The 18,067-nt window shown below is 43.2% G+C and overlaps 1 protein-coding gene across 7 annotated transcripts in view; it reads left to right on the forward strand.

The window, feature by feature from the left end:
* The window catches only part of RAD51B (RAD51 paralog B), a 414,790-nt gene that overhangs the window by 366,096 nt on the left and 30,627 nt on the right, over window positions 1–18,067 (forward strand). The gene's annotated exons all lie outside the window — the stretch shown is intronic.

Consider the following 18,067-nt stretch of genomic DNA (forward strand, 5'->3'; position numbering starts at 1 on the left):
GATACAATGATTTATGTGACTGTTTCTAACATTGCCCTTGCACACTGCATTGTAGGCATTGCTACAGTTTCTGTCATTGTTTGTTAAGTCTCTGTAGCTGTTATCTCAATCTCTGCCTCGTTTTATTTGGCATCCTTGTCTCCTGGTTCTGTGAATCCTGTATGTTGCCCTGTTTCCCATCTGCTCCCGAGGTAGCAAAGGTACCTATTCCCCATCCTTTCTGTTGCTGGATAGGTATGGTTCTAAAAAGAGATACAATGCTTCTATCATTCTTTGTTCTGCATTGAAAAAATGTTCATTGTTTTAAATTACACGTTTATTGTATTACTGATGAAGAGCATGTGAGCACACTGCAAAACAGGTATCTCAGTTACAGCTCTGCAGCTTCTGTGGGTAGGTTTGGTCTTGCTCCAGTTCATATACATGTATATCACAAATGCAGGTACGTTAGCTGGCAGAGTCTAGCCTAGAAAGTACGTATGTAATACAACAAGGAACAAGATCTCTCCTTTCACCCTTGGGGACAGCCCTATAGGACATATGAGTAATACAGCTGTCTAATACATAGAAAGCCAGTGAGAGTGCATCTCAAAAGCAGCCTTTACCTGTACATGAGGCATATGAGAGCACTAATTTAAAGAGAGCCACAACTTGAAGTTTACAAATAAGAGGATATACAGGTCCCTACAAGTACTAGCTGATCTTGAAGTCAGATGGAAAATGGCTGCTGGTTTTTGACCTCCTCCCAAACTGCCTGTTTCAGAAAGATGTCTATTTTTTGTCTGTTATTTGTAAATACAAGCTAAAGCAGCCAAATCTTAGAAGCACTCTCTGCTTCTCAAAACGGTTGCTGCTCTGGTGTGTGCTTCGAAGGCTGCTCTTTGCCTGGCACTGCAGGCAGGACCGGGCTTCTCCTCCTGATTCACAGGCCCCAGATCTCTGCTGTCTTTCACCAAGTTTAGGGACTTGGTGCCTATGCAGACGTAACACTTTCTGCTCACTTTTGAATTTCTTGGCAGCATGCTGCTACCTAGAAGCTGAAAGCTAGATTAATTTGAACACCAGAAAATACTTTGGCATTTATGGATATGACCGTCTTTCTACTGTTTTGTCAGTAATACTGTTTACTTTCATCTTAGTTATCCTTTAAACAGCATCCGTGTGCCTGAGATCAGCGCCCCAGCTTTAATGAAAATAGGTTTCATTTGTTATTTGAGCTGTCCTTTAAAGTGCTGAAGATGGAGGCTCTGGCATCCTGGGATCTCAGGTCTGAGAAACTGCCTGGAAACAAGAGTGACACTGAAGAGCTGATGAAATGTTTAAATCAAGTGAAGGGCAGAAAAAAAACTCTGTAAGCGATGGAAGGGGAACTTGATTGTTCAACACCTTGTTTTTATAATGGCGTTAAGGAATTTAGAAAGTGTTACACCATTTTAATTTTGAGTCTACCGCATCTATAAAAGGTAGCCTTTTACTTGGTGCTTGTTCTGTTTACAGTGCACGGTAACCTACACATGCTTTGCAAAGAGTTCGTAACACGTTTATAACCGAGTACAGTTAAACTATGGAGTACCCTTGCAGATGCAGTTACCTTATGGAAAAAGTTTCCCATGCCTAACAACATATTTAGGCCATTTCAGCCACATAAAGGAAATGAATGTACAGCAGAGGTCAATGCCCGAACTGTTCTGTGCCAGAAATTCTTTGAGGTGGTATTTATACTGAAGTATGTATTATCTGTAGCATGTTTATAAATATGTCTGCTAACTCTATAGAGCATTTCTGCTTGTAGCAGCTCTTATAATAACATATACCCCAGGGTTTCATTTATCCTTCTCGCAGCCTGATTGTTCTTTTTTCTTTATAATTTATTTAATTGCCTAACACTGGCAACTTAAGTTTTGTTCTTTTTCCTTGCTCTTTTTTGTTCCTTTCTTTTCCCCCCTCACAAATTATTGCAAGTCATTGTGCACTAAATATAGTTTTGCTTTCTGCTTTCCAGATGCTGAGAGCTTGGCTTACATCCCTACAGCATTCCAGCCTAATTCTCTCTCTCTCTCTCTGTCACACACATTCAACTATTCAAAGCAAATTTATTGAGTTCAATGCATCAAGAAAATCTTGATAGTTCTCTTTGTAGAATGGAGATTAAGTTTTAGTAAAACTTACTCATGTTAAATTTTTGCCAGCTTTATACTCAATTGCTGTAACCCGTAATCATTGTTGTGATGGCCCAATATATGGTTCTTGCTGACTTACATGTTTCATAAAAGATTTCATCTCTGCACACATCTCACTGTGCGTTTTAATTATTTAGGTCTCAAGTTTTACAGTCTGATCTAGCCATGCAAATTTCACTTCTGGTGCAACTGGAGTACACTGGAATATCAGGGCCAGCTTCAGGGATGTTTCAGCTCAAAATGTGAAAGTTCCACAGCAAAAGTCAGTAGAGTGGAAAAGTATATACACATTTGAGCCACAGCTGCAGAGTCAGTTTGGACGTGATTAGAAACTTATTACAGCTATCCAAAGCAACACTCATTTTCAGGAAAATTAACTTTCTGCTCTATTTCTTTTGTGAGCTAGTGCTAGTATCCTCATAAGAGCTGCCTACCAAGCAAGTGACTGTTTTGGTAATGATCAAGTAGTTCTTATATAGGGTATGTAATATTCCTAGCTTATAAAGCAATTTGGACTAGCAATAGGCATAGAACAAATCTGTAGTTTTGATTTATCAACAATTAATAGTGCCTCGCACTAGTGCAGTATTTTTTTAATTGGAAGGATCCCAATTTAAGATCCATATTTATGCTGAAATTTGCTAGAACCAGTGTATTTGGATCCTTTATCCACTATTGAAATGCAGCTGTGGTACAACATGGCAGCTGTTTAGGGTAGGAAGCAAGGAAAATGTTGTGTCTAATCAAAATTGCAGTGGGAATTGATTGGCAGAACATATTTACCCTGAAGATGGGGCTGTACCGCCAAACACAGTGGGTAATCCTGATTGGGGCTTTGGCACACTACTTTAATACAAATGCAAAGAACTATTAGTTTTGAGACTTGGTTAATGCACCCGTATTAAATTTCTCTGCAGTCTTTTGTAAACTGCCTCAAATCTGTGTTGGCCATGGCCTCTTCTCCCTCTGGACAGCGCTCTGTTCCCCCTCAGAATACTGCCTGGGAGAAGACCAAGCCCTGTCCCACCACTAACCCCCTTCCTGCAGCATCTGCTCCTGAGAATTGCAACAGCCTAGCTAGCTGTGAGATGGGCTGGGAAAAACGGAGGGCTCTGGCTCTGTGCCATTGCTTAATTTCCATAATGCTTACTTAATGTCATAAACGTAAGAAGCCTACAAAACATCGGCAAAGATATGAGGCCAGATAAAATCTGGTTCCTGGGACGGATCTGTGCAATGCATGGAGTGCTCTGTGGGGCTGATGAGAAGCAGCTTCCCAGGAGGTTTCCAGCCCTTGGGATTCCAGAGGAACCATGGTCCCAGGTGCTGCTGCTGGGGCTGCCCTGTAGCAGCTTGCACATAAATATTAGTATCAGCCCGTGGCTTGCTGTGCATTCACTTCCAAAGAGGCTGCAGCAACCCCCACCCAAAGTCTCTCACAACACAAGGAGCGTGTCATTCAAAACAGAAAATAGCTGCAGTTCAGCACAGGGTTGGTGGGAAAGGATCACGCAGGGCATGTTACAGAAGCCCTCCTGGCATCTGGCTCTCCTGAAGGCTGGCTGAGGAAGGGGCGGGGGGGCTGAAGGTGATGGCCGTTCTGGGAGCCTAACAAGGGGCCACATTGTTCCTGGGCCTATCGGTTGGTTTCTGATTCACCCGCAGCCAACGCGCCATGATCAGATCACAGCTGGCCCAAGGATACACTTTCCAGTGCATTTAGTGCTTGGAACAGCCCCAGGTTTCGGGAACACATGGTGAGGAGGAGGGGACAGCTGTGAGACAGAAAAGGGAGCTGATTTTTGCCTTCCCTCAAGATGAGCTTTTCGTTCATAATTTGGTTGTGTTAGCAGCATTCCAGGTTGTAAAATTAATTTGGAGCCTAGCTAGATCTGGGCAAAGGGCAGACAGCGGCAAAGGGGAGTGGAACAGGCAGTGGGTGCTCGCATGGCTGCATGCCCCCGCCGGCAGTGCTCTCTCTCGCCGGTCAGCTGTGCAACTGCTCATGACAGATCATAGATGGATCCCGAGTACTCAGCCTGTGTCTTCTTTCAGCTCAGAGGTTTAAGATAGCTTTGTTTGTCTCTAACCTGGCGGTGATGTAGCTGCTACATCCCAGTGGGGTGTATCTGGCAGCAGCTGAGCTTCCTTGTATGTGAACAGTGACTGGCTTCATGGCAAGAGAGGGGGATGTCCTGAGTGTGACTGGGGACTGAGCTGGACTTCAGTTCCAGGCGGACCTTTTCATTTATCTTTGCAGCACAGTGCTTCTGAGTGATTCCTGACTTTTTTGCCCCGATTTCCTGTTAAACAATAACACACCATTCCTCATCTCCTATCCTAAGCTTCCCTGTGTTTTGTAAGCGGTTTTGCTGTTTCACCTGCTGCAATTCAGGGAGGAATGAAGTGGTGCCTGCCTGTTTGCAGATCCTTAAAGCAAATCTGGAATCTCCCTGTCATCCCCCGAGTCCTTCACTTCCCAGCAGGAATTTTCATCTCTCCTTCCTTTTCTTCCAGAGCTGATCTGAGAAAGGCAGTTGTAAGTGGCGTTTGCTGCCATCGGCTTCTCTGCTCCGCTGCAGAACGTCAGTAATAAATGTGGCTTGTCAGGGAAATCTGCAATTCTCTACCTACGACCTATACTTTGTAGGCCTATAAAGTATTCTAATGCTTGAGAAAGTCGATCTGTTAATCAACAAAGGTAATAGAGAACCTTTTTCTCTTTCCCCTTACAGGGCCCCAATTCTATAAGGAGTCATAGAAGTTAAACATTGAAAAAGACCTGCAGTGTAATTGAGTCCATCTCCTAGTAGTGTGGGGGTGTTCTCTATTACAGATTTTTATTGTTATGTCAGCCTGGTTTTAAATGATTTCTGCAGCATGATTTATGCATTCTCTTGAAATACTATGCTCAACCTAACACGTCCCAACATCTTGAAGATTTTCCTGATACAATTATCTAAATGGCTTCTCTAAAAATTGATCCAGTTTCTCTCAGTTAAACCTTTCCTCTTCTGCAACATGGTTCATTCTACTGAAAAAAACAATTCTCTTTTCCTTTAAAGGGGCTAGTGGGACAGCTAGTCTGCTATTTGGCCCGGCTGCAGTCGGATCTCATTTCTCAACCGCACCCTTCCCCTTCTCTGAGGAGGAGGGGCAGTCTTCATATTTTCCCTTTAAGCTGAGCTATGAAAAATAACTGTTTGCCAAAATCTTTCACCTTGGCCGTATACCCTCACAGATGTTTTCTACAGCATAAACAAAGCAGCAAAGAATGTCGGCGCATGGGGGAGTCACGGTAGTTGGGACGGGGGAGAGATCAGGCTGGAGAATTACAGCTCCAGCTGCTCAGCTATAGTCTGCCTTTCAGAAATGCACAAGAGCTGCTCCCACTGCTCAAGGAGCAGAGCCAGCTGTAAAATCATCCGCAGCTTGATATAACATGAGCATTCAGCCATGCAGTCTAAGCATATGTAATGCATACGTCACTGTAGCATGTGTGCAAATTAAGAATAGTGATAAATCTGGCTGGTAAGACCAAGTCCTCAGCTGCTCTTCAGCCATCTCCCTGCTCAAAGAGAGACGGTGCCAGCCATTGCAATTGGGAGAATAGGAGGAATTGCAGGAAGAATTGTGTTGTACATTATGCCCTCCAAATGGCAAAATCTGGCTTCACACCCCAGGGCTGAAGTTGTAATAGAGTCCAGAACTTAAGTTTTATCATGGGCTTTGCCAGCTCCAAGTGTCTATTGACTACAGTTGTGTAAATGAATCGGAGTATAGGTCTTGGGTACCACAACCTCATGGCATAAGAGAATTTGCTGGAGCAAGTGAAACATCCTGAATTTTGTTGGGGCACAATGTCACTTTGTCTATTCTGCTACGTTTTGGACCAAATAAAATGTCCAGATGACTGTGAAGTAGGTTCCATCTGCTGATTTTGAAGGGAAACGTTTTGGAGGAGAGGAAGGCAGGAACCACTGGAACTGACAACTTATGTGAAAAGAAGGAGATTCTCTTCCTAAAACAAGTATTTCTAACTGTTGCTGATGATTGAATGCAAGGCATAGCCATGAGTCCAATAAGGTCGTGATGAGATTCTGACAGCAGGAGATGGTGGTAGTGATGTGGTTGTTCACCTAAGCCTCTGTTTTGTCTTAGAATAATGCTTTGGGTCAGTGGAAAAGTTTTTACTGTAAACAAAGTCAGTTCTTGTTTAGGAGCCTTGAAAAGAAATTCATAATGACCAGTGTAAACCGCTTGGTGCAGATGAAAGGGGTCAGGAATCTGGGCAATACTTAAGCAATTTGAGGTTTGGGAGGGAACCTCAAAATCTCTCCTATCACATAGGAATCACAAATTACATATTGGTCATGTTTGAGTATATCCCAGAGGATCAGTTTGTGAGCCCTCCTGCATATGCTGGTGGGTTGAGAGGCACCAAAACAAAGGGGACCATGGTTGGAAAGATTTGCATATTAAGGAAAAGAATGTGGAATGTATGTATTATGTGTAGTAAGAGTGTGGAACTAATGGCTTATGACAGGGATACAACTATGGAATTAATGTGATTTGGCAGCCAGGAATTAATATGGAATGGACAATTTTGGAGGAAGCCAAACAGGAGTGCGTAAGACTAGTTGAAGCTAGTCACTTGCATAGGAGCTGTATCGAGAGGTTTCTTACACACATATATGCAAGACTGGATGGAGTTTATCCTTATGCATTATTAGGAAGTAGATAAAGATCTTTATTTGTATTTGTAGGGTGTGAGAAGCTTTTAGTCTCTATTGAGTTGACATGAAGAATCCTTTTGAGCATACATCCTGCTGTTTTGTGTGGTTATGATTTAACTGCCATCATAGTTTCATTGTTTAGGGCTCCATTAAATATATTTAGGCTTCTCTGTGGAGAAAATGGAGATGAATATATTTATGGCTATCAAACATATGTTGTGTTGGAGATAAATATAACAATTGTGTATAGCAGAGCACACAATCTACTGCCCTAAGTACTCTAAAACATCCTTGCCAGCTTAAGAGCATGATGAAGTTGGTTCATGCTTCATGGAGGTCCCAAGAAGCATTCGTAGTCCTGGTACTAGGGTTGTGTCAGCAAAAAGTTCCTGAGAAACAGCCCCCGTTAAAAACATCACAGCATTTTCCAAAATTATCTCATTCTTTAAATATTTTTCTGTGCCTATGTAAGGTCTCATGTTAAGATTCAGACTCTCACCAAAGCATTCTCAGCTGCTCAATATTTATTCAAGCTAATAAACAAGAGAAAATAGTCTCTGAAATGTTATTTGTAGTCATTTGCAAGTCCGTATCAGTCACACTGACGTACATCATGGTTAGGGCTCTGTTCAAGGAAAATATTTTCTATAGCACATTGGTAGCTCCAAGTGATACGCTGTGGTCATTAGATTGAGCTCCATTTGTTCACTGTGAGTTGAGCCATACTCCTGGCAGTTTTTAGGGAACATAATTTGTTCAGAGACATGTTCACATCTCATCTTGCTGGAGCCAGCACTCGCCTGGCTCTCCCTACGTCTAACTAGTATATGCACTTCTCTGGTCCCGTCACCTCTGCTTGACATCTCTGTGCTGAAAGAGGGGAATGTACTGAGGGTGTTGCAGCAGTGTGCACGCTGGCTCTGCATGGGGGGGGAGAAATGGGTGTGCCAGGAACGAACCAGCAAAGAGCTATGGATGAATGAAGTGTGGCAGAACTGTGCAAAGGGTGTTTTTGTGGAAAGGATTTTGTCTGTTCTGTGCGTATTTCTACTATGTCTTTCACCCTGAATAGAAGTGTCCTCACCAAACTATCAGCTTTTGCATGACTCCAGCATGTTCCTGCAGCCAGTCCAGTCTGGGATCTGTCTTTCTATATGGTGGCAAGAATGCAGTCTGTTCTGGTCCCTTTAATGTGGGAAGCAGCTGAATATAATTGTCTTAAAACCAGGAAACAAAGAGTTAAGGTATATGCCAGCCTGTAACTCAGCCATAAGCCTGCCTTCTTTGAGCAACGCCTCAGCATGCCGGTAACACATGCTAGCAGTATTGCTCTCACCACTGCTACAGAAGAGTGTCACAGGAGCACTGCAGGAGGCTAACACCTTTTATTTGCTGAAGCCTTGGGTGCGTGAGGGAATTAAGCAGCATCACCGATACATAAGTACTGCTACCTCATAAGCAGTATTTCACAATATCTCTGCCATTCAGTCTTTATTCAAGAGGAGGTGTTAAACGTAGGTGTGGCAGACCGCCACTCAGACACTTAGTTTGCTCCACATAAACCATTCCAACCATTCCAGGCTTGGTAGATGTTACCAGCCATGGCCTCTCGCCCTATAGAGTCCTTCCAAAACATGGCTTGTCAGCTCAACTCTGGGATCTGAGAGGCACATAGCATCATAGAAATGTTGGTTAGAAGGGACCTCTGGAGGTCTTTCGTCCAACATCCTGCTCAAAGCAGAACTGTTGCCAGCATTTAACAGGTCAGCTGTGACTTTGTCTAGCCAAGTCATGAAAACATCCAAGGATGGAGATTGCACAACCTCTCTGGGTAACCCATTCCAGTACTGTACTACTCTCCCAGTGAAGTTTTTTCTGATGTTCAATGCAAACCTAATAGGAGATCCTACACGCTTATATTGACGTGTCTGAAGGACTCAGAGGTGGAATGAGACATACCTGATCCTCTGAAGTTCACATCCATCTCTCACCATCACAGCTCTGCCATGTTGCTTCTGTTGTTGCTTCCACCAGTCATTACAGCTACGTGTCACATAGCAAACAGAGCTGAGACACCGTCAACTAAACGCTGGAGCTGAAAGCTGATGAGCACTATCCAGATAGTAGCTTGTTCACTTGGACATTTTTTGCATCTGCTGATTGTAGAGTCACATTATCCAAAAGACCCACTACAGAACCAAGGATGACCTGCGTAACGCTGACCACAGGCTCTTCTCTGGTCACTCTGCCTTAAGCATAATGCCTTACACTTGACCAAGGGAATTCCCACGAAGCTGTGATTTGAAGATGTCAAGAAATGGAGAATATGAGAATACTTTGGCATTGCATTGCTTTAACTTGGCAGCAGCCTTTCTGAGGAGCCAGATGCAGTGTTGGGATGGGACAGAACTCATATTGCTTGTGGCTGCTGTGAACCTTAGCTTGTAATTTTATGGCTTTGGGGGAAAGGTGTTAAACTTCAGCCACTCCTCACAGTACAGAATGGCACAAAGCAGCACTGCGTAGCCCTAGGGGTATACTACTGAAGGTTTGGAGTATCTAATACAAAACCCAGCAATGAGTCTTTTTCATTCCACTGATTGCATGTGCAGACATTGATTGAAGTCACTCCTGTGCTGTCTTTTTGCGTGCAGGAAGCTGTGCTGAAATTTCAAAATTATTTCACTTGCAGCTCTAGTTTCTTACTAGAAAGAAAGATTGTCTTGAGAGCTGATAATAGCAACTGGAAGTGTTTTTGCCTTCTTGTCACCTGTCCCACTCCACTGTTAGACACTATAAACTGTCATCATAAAATTTACGACGAATGAATCAGTTGCTTCTCTACTTCCTAAATAAAGAGTCCTTCCCACTTTCATTTTTCTACCAGAAAGTTTTCCCTTTCTGTACTCTTAGAAATAAGATCGCTTTCATTTCACATCCAAAACTTATTTCTGAAGAAACAACTTAAGAAATGTTTTCAAGATGATCCCTGGTTGAATCATCAGCACCTCTTCCTGCTTCACCCTCCACCCTCCCCGGAGTTCTCTCAGTCACATACCTGACATGAGCCTAATTAGTTTGTGAGAGTTAGAAAGTTTGCCGCCCGTGGTGTGGCTGAGGGCCAGGCAGGCAGAGTTCTCTGTGCCTGGTACAGTAATTGTTGTGAAATCTTGCTTGATGGACAGAAGGTTATTCTGTTGTTTGGGATATTTTTTTTCAACAAATGTCCTGGAAATGTGCAGGAGCACATTTTGGAGCTCAGAGAGTTGACTCTTTAGAGGCCGTGGTGCCAGAAAGATCCCCATGTCCTTAACGTTGCTGAGAGCCAAAGAGGATCAAGAGCACTTTCATTTCAAAGAGTATTTTAAAAACACCTTAACACATTTTGTCCTGCTTTTACAAAAGTCCTTATTATTTTGTAAGGTCTGTTCATGACTCTTGAGCCTTCATTAGATCCTCAGGAGTAGTGTCTATATTGCTAGAACAATAGGACTTGTTACTATGCTTCTCTCTACCAAAATAAGGGGCTGTTTTTGCAACATGAGTTCTTATAAACAGCCCTGCTGAACAGTCCTGTTGACTTCTTCAAGGCTGCTTGTGTCCGTAAGGACTATGGCATTGAGTGCTGCTCTTTGTACAGCCCTAGGAATCAAGCGTGGTAGGGAAGAATCCTCCTGCCATCACAGGAGGTACGGAATGGGCCACCAGTCTTTCCCATGCCGTTATACCATTTTGCACAGCAGAGGAACAAAGTACAACCTGGTGGTGTACGCCACTTCGTTTGTATCTTGCTTAACTGTGTATTTTTCCTCCCCTCTACTAATGGCCGTGTAAATTTTCCAAGGGATGTACTACTCAACAGTAACTGTGTCCATTTGTTTGCATGGATATTGTGGTGGTGTAATCTTCTCGCCCTCCTGAATCGTCCGTTTCAATATCATTCTGCATTTTGCTGGGGCAATGCAGCACGCTGAAAGTGAGGGCCTAGCAGGCACATAAGAGCCAGGCGTTGTCTGGACAGGCTCTATGCAGCATCCACGGTGTAATTCCACCAAATCTCAGACCTAGCTGGTCTTGCTCTTATAGTCTGGGGTTCTCAGCTCTGCTATTAATGTGCCCTGCTCCTAACTTGCAGTATACTTGTTATTCCAGTCCTTGTGCTCTATCAAGCCGGTACCTAGTCCACACTCTCCTGAATCTACTGGTGCCTAGATCCTTGTTTCTAGTCCTAAAAATCTGCCAGAATCTCCTTGCAATTTACTCAGCCATACTGTCAAATCTTTCATCAGTCAACCCCCTTACCTGAGGCTCTAAAAATATCCCATGAATTTTGCAATGACTTGTACTGACTACTGATCTGGAAGTTGTGCTTTGAAAATTGACTCTTTAAAGAATTGAAGCTGAAAGCAGCTTTTCGTAAGTCATCCCCATATGTTTTTAACAGACATTGCCCACAGATAGCTGTAGTTAGAGTACAGTTCCACATCCATTCCAGCCAACCTAAATCAGGGCTGCTGTTGCCCATCCATGCTCCTGTGTTTCCTCAACACAAGCCATAGTGTTTAGCTGACCCTGGAATAGCAGAGCTCAGGCAGCTAAACTGGCTGAAAATTAACACTACAAAAAAATTCGTTTTCACCCTCTCCTGGACCAATTTATTGCAAGGCCAGATGAGCACCAGTGCAGGTACAAGGAAGAAGATGTGATCAGGGGCTATAGGAGGCAGAGCTGCTGCAGCCACAGTTTAGGTCAGATTATACTGTTGTGGAATCACAGCCTTTCTCACTGGTTATTATCCATGTCTGTTCTCAATGCAAGAAGCACTAAAAGTGCATCGAGATTCAGTTGTAGGGAAGTAATCAGATAATCAGATTATTTGATTTTCAGATAAGGAATCTCAAACACAACCAGAATTAGAAATTATACTTATGAGGTGCATGTATGCCATGATTGAATTTTCAAGGTTAAGAGTCCAATGCTGATCCAAGTCTTTCATCCAGCCTACTAGTAAAATTAAAATCCAGAAGAAATTAGCATAATTTGTAGGGAGCCAGTGGGAGTTATTTCCACTACTGAGCTGAATGTAGTCCTAAGGGTTTTCCGGACTTTAGGAAAGCTAACAAATAATTTTGGTTATATCTGGTTAAATCCTACTTCAGTTTTCAGCATAAGAGAGAGTGAATAACTAACATTAAAACCACTATATCAGTGATTTTCATCCTGTTGTCTATGGATCCCTCAGGGTCCACTGACTTCTAAGGAGTCTGCAAAGATAAATGAAAACAGCAAAAACATTGTTGGGAGACTTAAATTCACAACATAGTGGCCAGGCACTCCTTCGGAAAATGGCCCCTGTTCCAGGTAACTTTTGCAAATGAGTGGAGACCTCAGGAACAGCAGGGAAGAAATGATCAGATGCAGATCACTATCGTGTATTCAACCTCAGGCTGTTAGGGATGTATGGGAATCATTCCCATCTGATAGCAATTTAGGCACCGTTATAAATGAGTTGTTTCTGTCAAGGTCCTTGAGAATGGATGGCTGCATCACAAAAACCAGCTTTATATTTTGGATTAAATGGATTGATGATGGTAATCCCAACAGAAAAAGGCTAAGAGGAGAACTGTAATGGGAGCTCAGCAAGTCTCTCAGCTCTGGAATTGATCCATTGGTTGTGAGAGTAGTGGGAGATGTTTGAACTGGTCTTGAGCTTTGTGTATAAAGAGTATTCAACTTAACTTTTTATCAACATTTAGTTTTATTAAAAAATTAAGGCTGCAAAAGTTAATTGCTTTAAAAGGTCTCCAGTTCTAGAAATCTGCTCCTACCTTTTCTCTTATCTTTGGAAATTCTTGTTTATCCAGCATAAAAAATTCATGAACAAATTCTGCCTTCAAGATCTATAAGCCTGATCAGTGCTTTAAAACCCCTGGAAGCAATGGCTTTGTTTATCTCCAGAAGTCTAAGAATAAGCTGATTTTGCTATTTTTAATCTATCCGGAAATATGCAAAGAAGAGAGCTTAATTGCAAACAGACCAAACCTTATATAGGAAATGGGTATGTCCCTCGGGGGCACCTAAAAAGTGAATGTCTGAAATTAAATTCATATACTCTTCTCCCTTGCTCCCTGAAGCACGTACTCTTGGAATGAAAGGGAAGGCTGTGTGCTAGCATCATATCCCAGTAGTTTCTATCCATTATAACATTCTGGCTATCTTAATATTCAATTAACAGATGTTTCCCAGCATGTATGAGCTCGAGGTGACTAGTTGTATGTGTTTGTAATGAAACCATTAAAGAGAACAGAGAAAAATTAGAAAAATAATGGCTCTATTGCTAGGACCTTAATTTGGTTACCAGAGAAAAATGAAGCAGGAGTATTGTGATTCCAAAATTTCACCCACACTTTTCTCAAGAGAGTGCTACCACACCCAGCCAGCAAACAACGTGAAACCTCGCATCATGAAAGCAGTTCCCGTCACCTGCCCAGTGATTCTGAAATCAGGATTGTCTTTTTCTCAACTTCCAAATATTACACTCTGTAATGGGTAACATATAAAGTCCTAAGGTGGACCAGGTGCATTTAGTTTAACTAAAAATCTCCCCACCCATGGAAAAAAGGTAATGGCATTGGTTTTGTATAGGCACAGCAGCAGACTCTGCCTGCCAGGTGTCATTTTAGTATTAGCTCTTCCACTAGTGATTGCATGACCATCGAGCACATCACACGTTACTCTGTATGTGCCCTATGCTGCGTCATGGAGCTTGGATAGAGCACTGGCCCAAAACTGTGTGTTTCTGCAAGTTGGGAAGCAAGCCCATCCCAAAGCTCCTTAGGCATCTGCACTGATGCACATCTATCAATCGAGCACGTTTTGCTGTGCTCCCACAAACGGCAATGGCATGGCTGGGCTCCCAAAGCTATCCTGCAATCTTGCAGCTGCGGCCCTTGCCCCGCTTCACCGGGCAATGCTGCGCACCAGGAGCAAATTGCTGCTAACTTCCATGCTAACTCTCTGGCACCTGAAGAGTGTACCACACTGCTCCTGCATGGTGCTGACTTGCCTTCAGTGCAGAAAACTTTGCCATGCCCCATGCTCTTAGTAGCCTCTGCCGTGCTCTCTGGGACACCGCGTTTCTTGAACCTGAATCCTAGCCTCCATGTTCTGTGGTGTAATAGCTGAAATGGTCTGGGTAACATCCTAAATGCTGAGTGGCCTGCCGGCAAGAGTGCACACAGGGGACCCAAGATCTGTAGATTTATTGCTTGTAAACCAAAAAGTATATTAAAAAAAGAAGAGATAAAAATAGATGGGGAGCTTGGGGACCGGAAAGGCAGCCAGTGGAGATTAGATGCACTGCTGGTTGACTCATCCAGCTTGTTTTATTGTAGCACAGTTCCAATAACGGCTGTATTATTTCAGCTTTTGTGCAGTGAGCAGACATTTGTTTTGCATCGAAGCTTTTTCACATAAATGTGCTCCATTTTTCATTTCTTCTTGCATTTCCCAGCGTTTCTACTGGCAATTACGAATGGGAGAGGTGGTAGCTCCAAAAGAATATTAGCCAACTTCTCAGCTGGTATAAATCAGCAACACCCCCTGGTATTTAATAGAGCTATGCAGCTTTATACCAGTTGAATCTGCACCAACTGTTCTTTTAAAATGTGTCCCACCTTATAAAGAGCTGTGTTTTCTTCGGTGGTGTATTCTGAAATTAATGAGAAGTATTGGACCGACTGCCTCACAGAGCGTGTGCAGTGCACATCTTGGCAGGATCAGCTTCCTAACCTGTACTCTTTTCAATCTGAGGGACTTCTTTGCGGGGGCCGCCAGAGAACAACAGCACGTTGTGTCCTGTCTGCTGGGCGTGGGCTGTGACCTGCCGCCCTGCAGAAGGCCTGCACACGGGCCATCCGCTGCCTGCTAGCTCAGTGCCTCTCAGTGCTTTTAGCCCCTGCCTCGCTGCAATTCATTAAAACCCTTCTGTGCCTGCATGTAAGTGGCTGTGAGGAACAGTTATAGTGAAAATATGTGGAATGTGTGTCAGGCTTTGTTAGCTGTTCACAGCTTGCTTCACGGCTTGGAAAGTGCTGCCCTGCCAATTTGGGCTGATCCAGAAGCAGAGGAGTTCTGTAGAAATGGGTTTGGAAATAACCACAGGGAAGGAGGAGAAGTATGTACTTGACTGAGATGAGATCAGGTGGATCTACATGTGCAGTAGGAGGCTGTGCATTTGTTACAGGATGGTGGTGTTTTGCAGCTCTTAAGAGTGCGTGCGGACTGAAGGAACACTTTGGGTTCTGTGCAGCTTTTCAGAAAAGACTATTTAAAGGTGATTTCATGAGGCAGAACCTGGTGTCAGGTGGGTCAATGCCCACCCATGTTCCTACGCCTCTTATTATCAGCCCTTGAGCAAGCCAGCCTCTGCCGTGTTGACAAGTGAGGACTAGATAGCTGTGTATTTTTACTGGGATTTTGCTATGGTTTTAGTTGAGATGTTTATTTGCATGTTGCCTTCATCAATTTCTCTACACAAATTACAGAGAGTAAGTGCTGTGGACTGTGTAGCTGAGCTAACCAGAAAAAATGCCTTTCTCTCTTCTGTTTTTTTCTTAGCAGCATGGAAGTGAGAGGGAGAATCTGCCAAAATGTGACTTTGTTTCATCAGAATCTGCTCCCTTATAGTGGAAGCTATATGATAACAGGCTTTTTCTTGGCCAGTTTGTGAGTTGTGTGTGTAGCTTGCAGCCCACCCCTACCATGGACATACACAGATCCTTTAAAAAAATTGAAACCCTGATTTTGAGACTCAGGCAGATGTATAACCAAAAAGAAGGTCCAAATTGATCCACAATCAATTTCTGTAAGCGCATATAAATAAAGTTACTTTATAAGTACCTGAGTTATCATCAACTATTTTCTACAACACAAAAAATGGCTCTTTTTTTTTTTCCATAAACTTTTCAAGCTCATGAATTTCTGATGTCCGTCACTTACAGGAATAAATGGTGAGGTAACAGCAGCTTTGTGTAGGATTGAGATAAATTTGGGTCTGAAATAAATGAAGACGTCCATAAGAGGTAGAGTTAGGAAATAAGTGTGTGGGAAAATTGGAGTGAGTGAGAAGGCAGCAGGGAAAAGGAAGCCACAGTACAAATTAAAGATTGCAAGTAACAGGGCTGGCCGCCAAGAGCCTCAGAAAAGAAAAGAAAAAAAAATCCTTGATTAGCTAAACTGTTTGCTTTACTATATAAAAACTGACCTCCTTGAGGAGCCCTGAGCCTTGGCCTCCTGGGAGTCTGAGTACGTGCGGGCGAGCTGCTGCCCTGCTGATGGCAACACAAATGCTCCAGCACCAATCTTCTGCCCTGTGGATTTCCAGGTGCAAATGCTTCATCTGGCAGGAGCCCTGCCCGCATCAAGCCGACAGTGCCTTAACGTTTTATCCAGTCTGGCAGTATATATTTTCCTCCTTTTCCAAATCGCTGCAATAATCCCAGTTCCATTAGCTACGTGTGAGCACGTGTGTTGAAGGGAACCGCTGTCTCTCTGAGCAGCTATAATGTGTAGGCCAAGCGTGACTTTTGAGGGGACTGATGAAGGACAGAGCTGGCGTGACAAGCCCATGCCTCCAGCCAAGCTCAGACCCCAGTTCTGGCTACAGCAGCCAGTGGGGCTCCCCAGCTGCCCACAGCCCTCCTGGATACAGAGCACTGTCTGATGTACGTTGCCCTCATCCTGAGTCCCCACTCCCCAAGGAATATCCCCATCCTCCTGCCTCAAGGTCTCTGCCCTGCGCAGCAGATGCTCTAGCACAGACATCCTTACGGAAAACCATCAACCAGACCTGACACATGCCATTTTAATGTAAATGCTCATTAATGTCATCATTTGTATTACCTGCTGTTCTTGATATTGATATTGATACTGATATTGATATTATTGTCTTTCTTCCCCTGATCTATTCACAATGTCATCACCAAGTTGAATTATTGCTGCAGAGAGGGAAATTCAAGAGCTACAGGGAATGTGCTTGAGCACCTAACACTTGTGTGGGTGTGCTTTTCATGCCTGCTGATACTTTTTGAATGTGAGTTGTTCTGTCCTAGACACAGTGTGAAAGAGGAGCTATTACAGACAGAGCTGCTCCGAGAGCACAGACGGGGAGAGTTATATATGGAAACCTTTTTTCAGCAATTCCCTCACTTTTACTCGCAAAATTGTTACCTGCTGTCTAAATGCCCATCTTCCTCCACTCTGTAACTGCAAAAAGCCGTAAGGGAGGTTAGGTCATGAAACAATTTAATTAATACAAAGACTGCAAGAGAAGAGCTCTTTTTTAACAGCAGAGGATGGAAGAATTGCAGGCTTCTTTGTAATGGAACAAGATTGAAACAACTGATATTTAACATTTGTAAAAATTTCTAGAAATGAACTTTTCTAAACCCCTCTATTATAGGAGAGTATTATAGTCCCAGTTTTACAGATGATGAAACAAAGATGATGTATTCACAAGGCCTCTAGAAGGCACATAGACATAGAGTTTAGTTCCTGGAGTGGAAATCTGTATCCAGGCTTGGGACTATACCTCACTATCAAGAGCTCAGAAGTTCTGCTTTTTCTTGTAAAACTGCAATCACATGGGCATCTAGTTGCAGGTTTTTTCTATAAACCAAAGCTTCTCATCTATGCAAAATCATTTGCTGTGGCAGAGGATGCTCTGTTTGGCCTACAAAATGCACGGGGCTGCAGGGTGTGCAAAACATGCATGTATTAAACTGTTCTCGCTTTCCTTGTTTGAATATATTAAGAAAGATGAGGAAGGTCAGATGGAAGCAGTTTGCAGGAGCCTTGAGTTTCTGGACATATGAGATTTGCTGTGCTTAAAGGTGTATTCCAGCATCCTCTCTGAGAAAGGAAACAAAGATTTTTAGTCCAAGTGAAATCAAATCCCTCAAGCAAGCTTAAGTCAGGAATGTGAGAGCACAATACCAACAGCAGAGGGATGTCACTAAAAAAGGAAGAAACAATATCAGCTAGTTTCTGTTCATACTGCACTGTCCATCCAGTCTTCAGAAATGCCAATGAACTCTCAATACACCCGTTGGATGGCTGAGTGCTTCTGTCTGCATGTTACAGATTAAGAAA

The sequence above is a fragment of the Calonectris borealis genome, chromosome 5 (genome assembly GCF_964195595.1).
Source record: "Calonectris borealis chromosome 5, bCalBor7.hap1.2, whole genome shotgun sequence".
Classification (NCBI taxonomy): domain Eukaryota; kingdom Metazoa; phylum Chordata; class Aves; order Procellariiformes; family Procellariidae; genus Calonectris; species Calonectris borealis.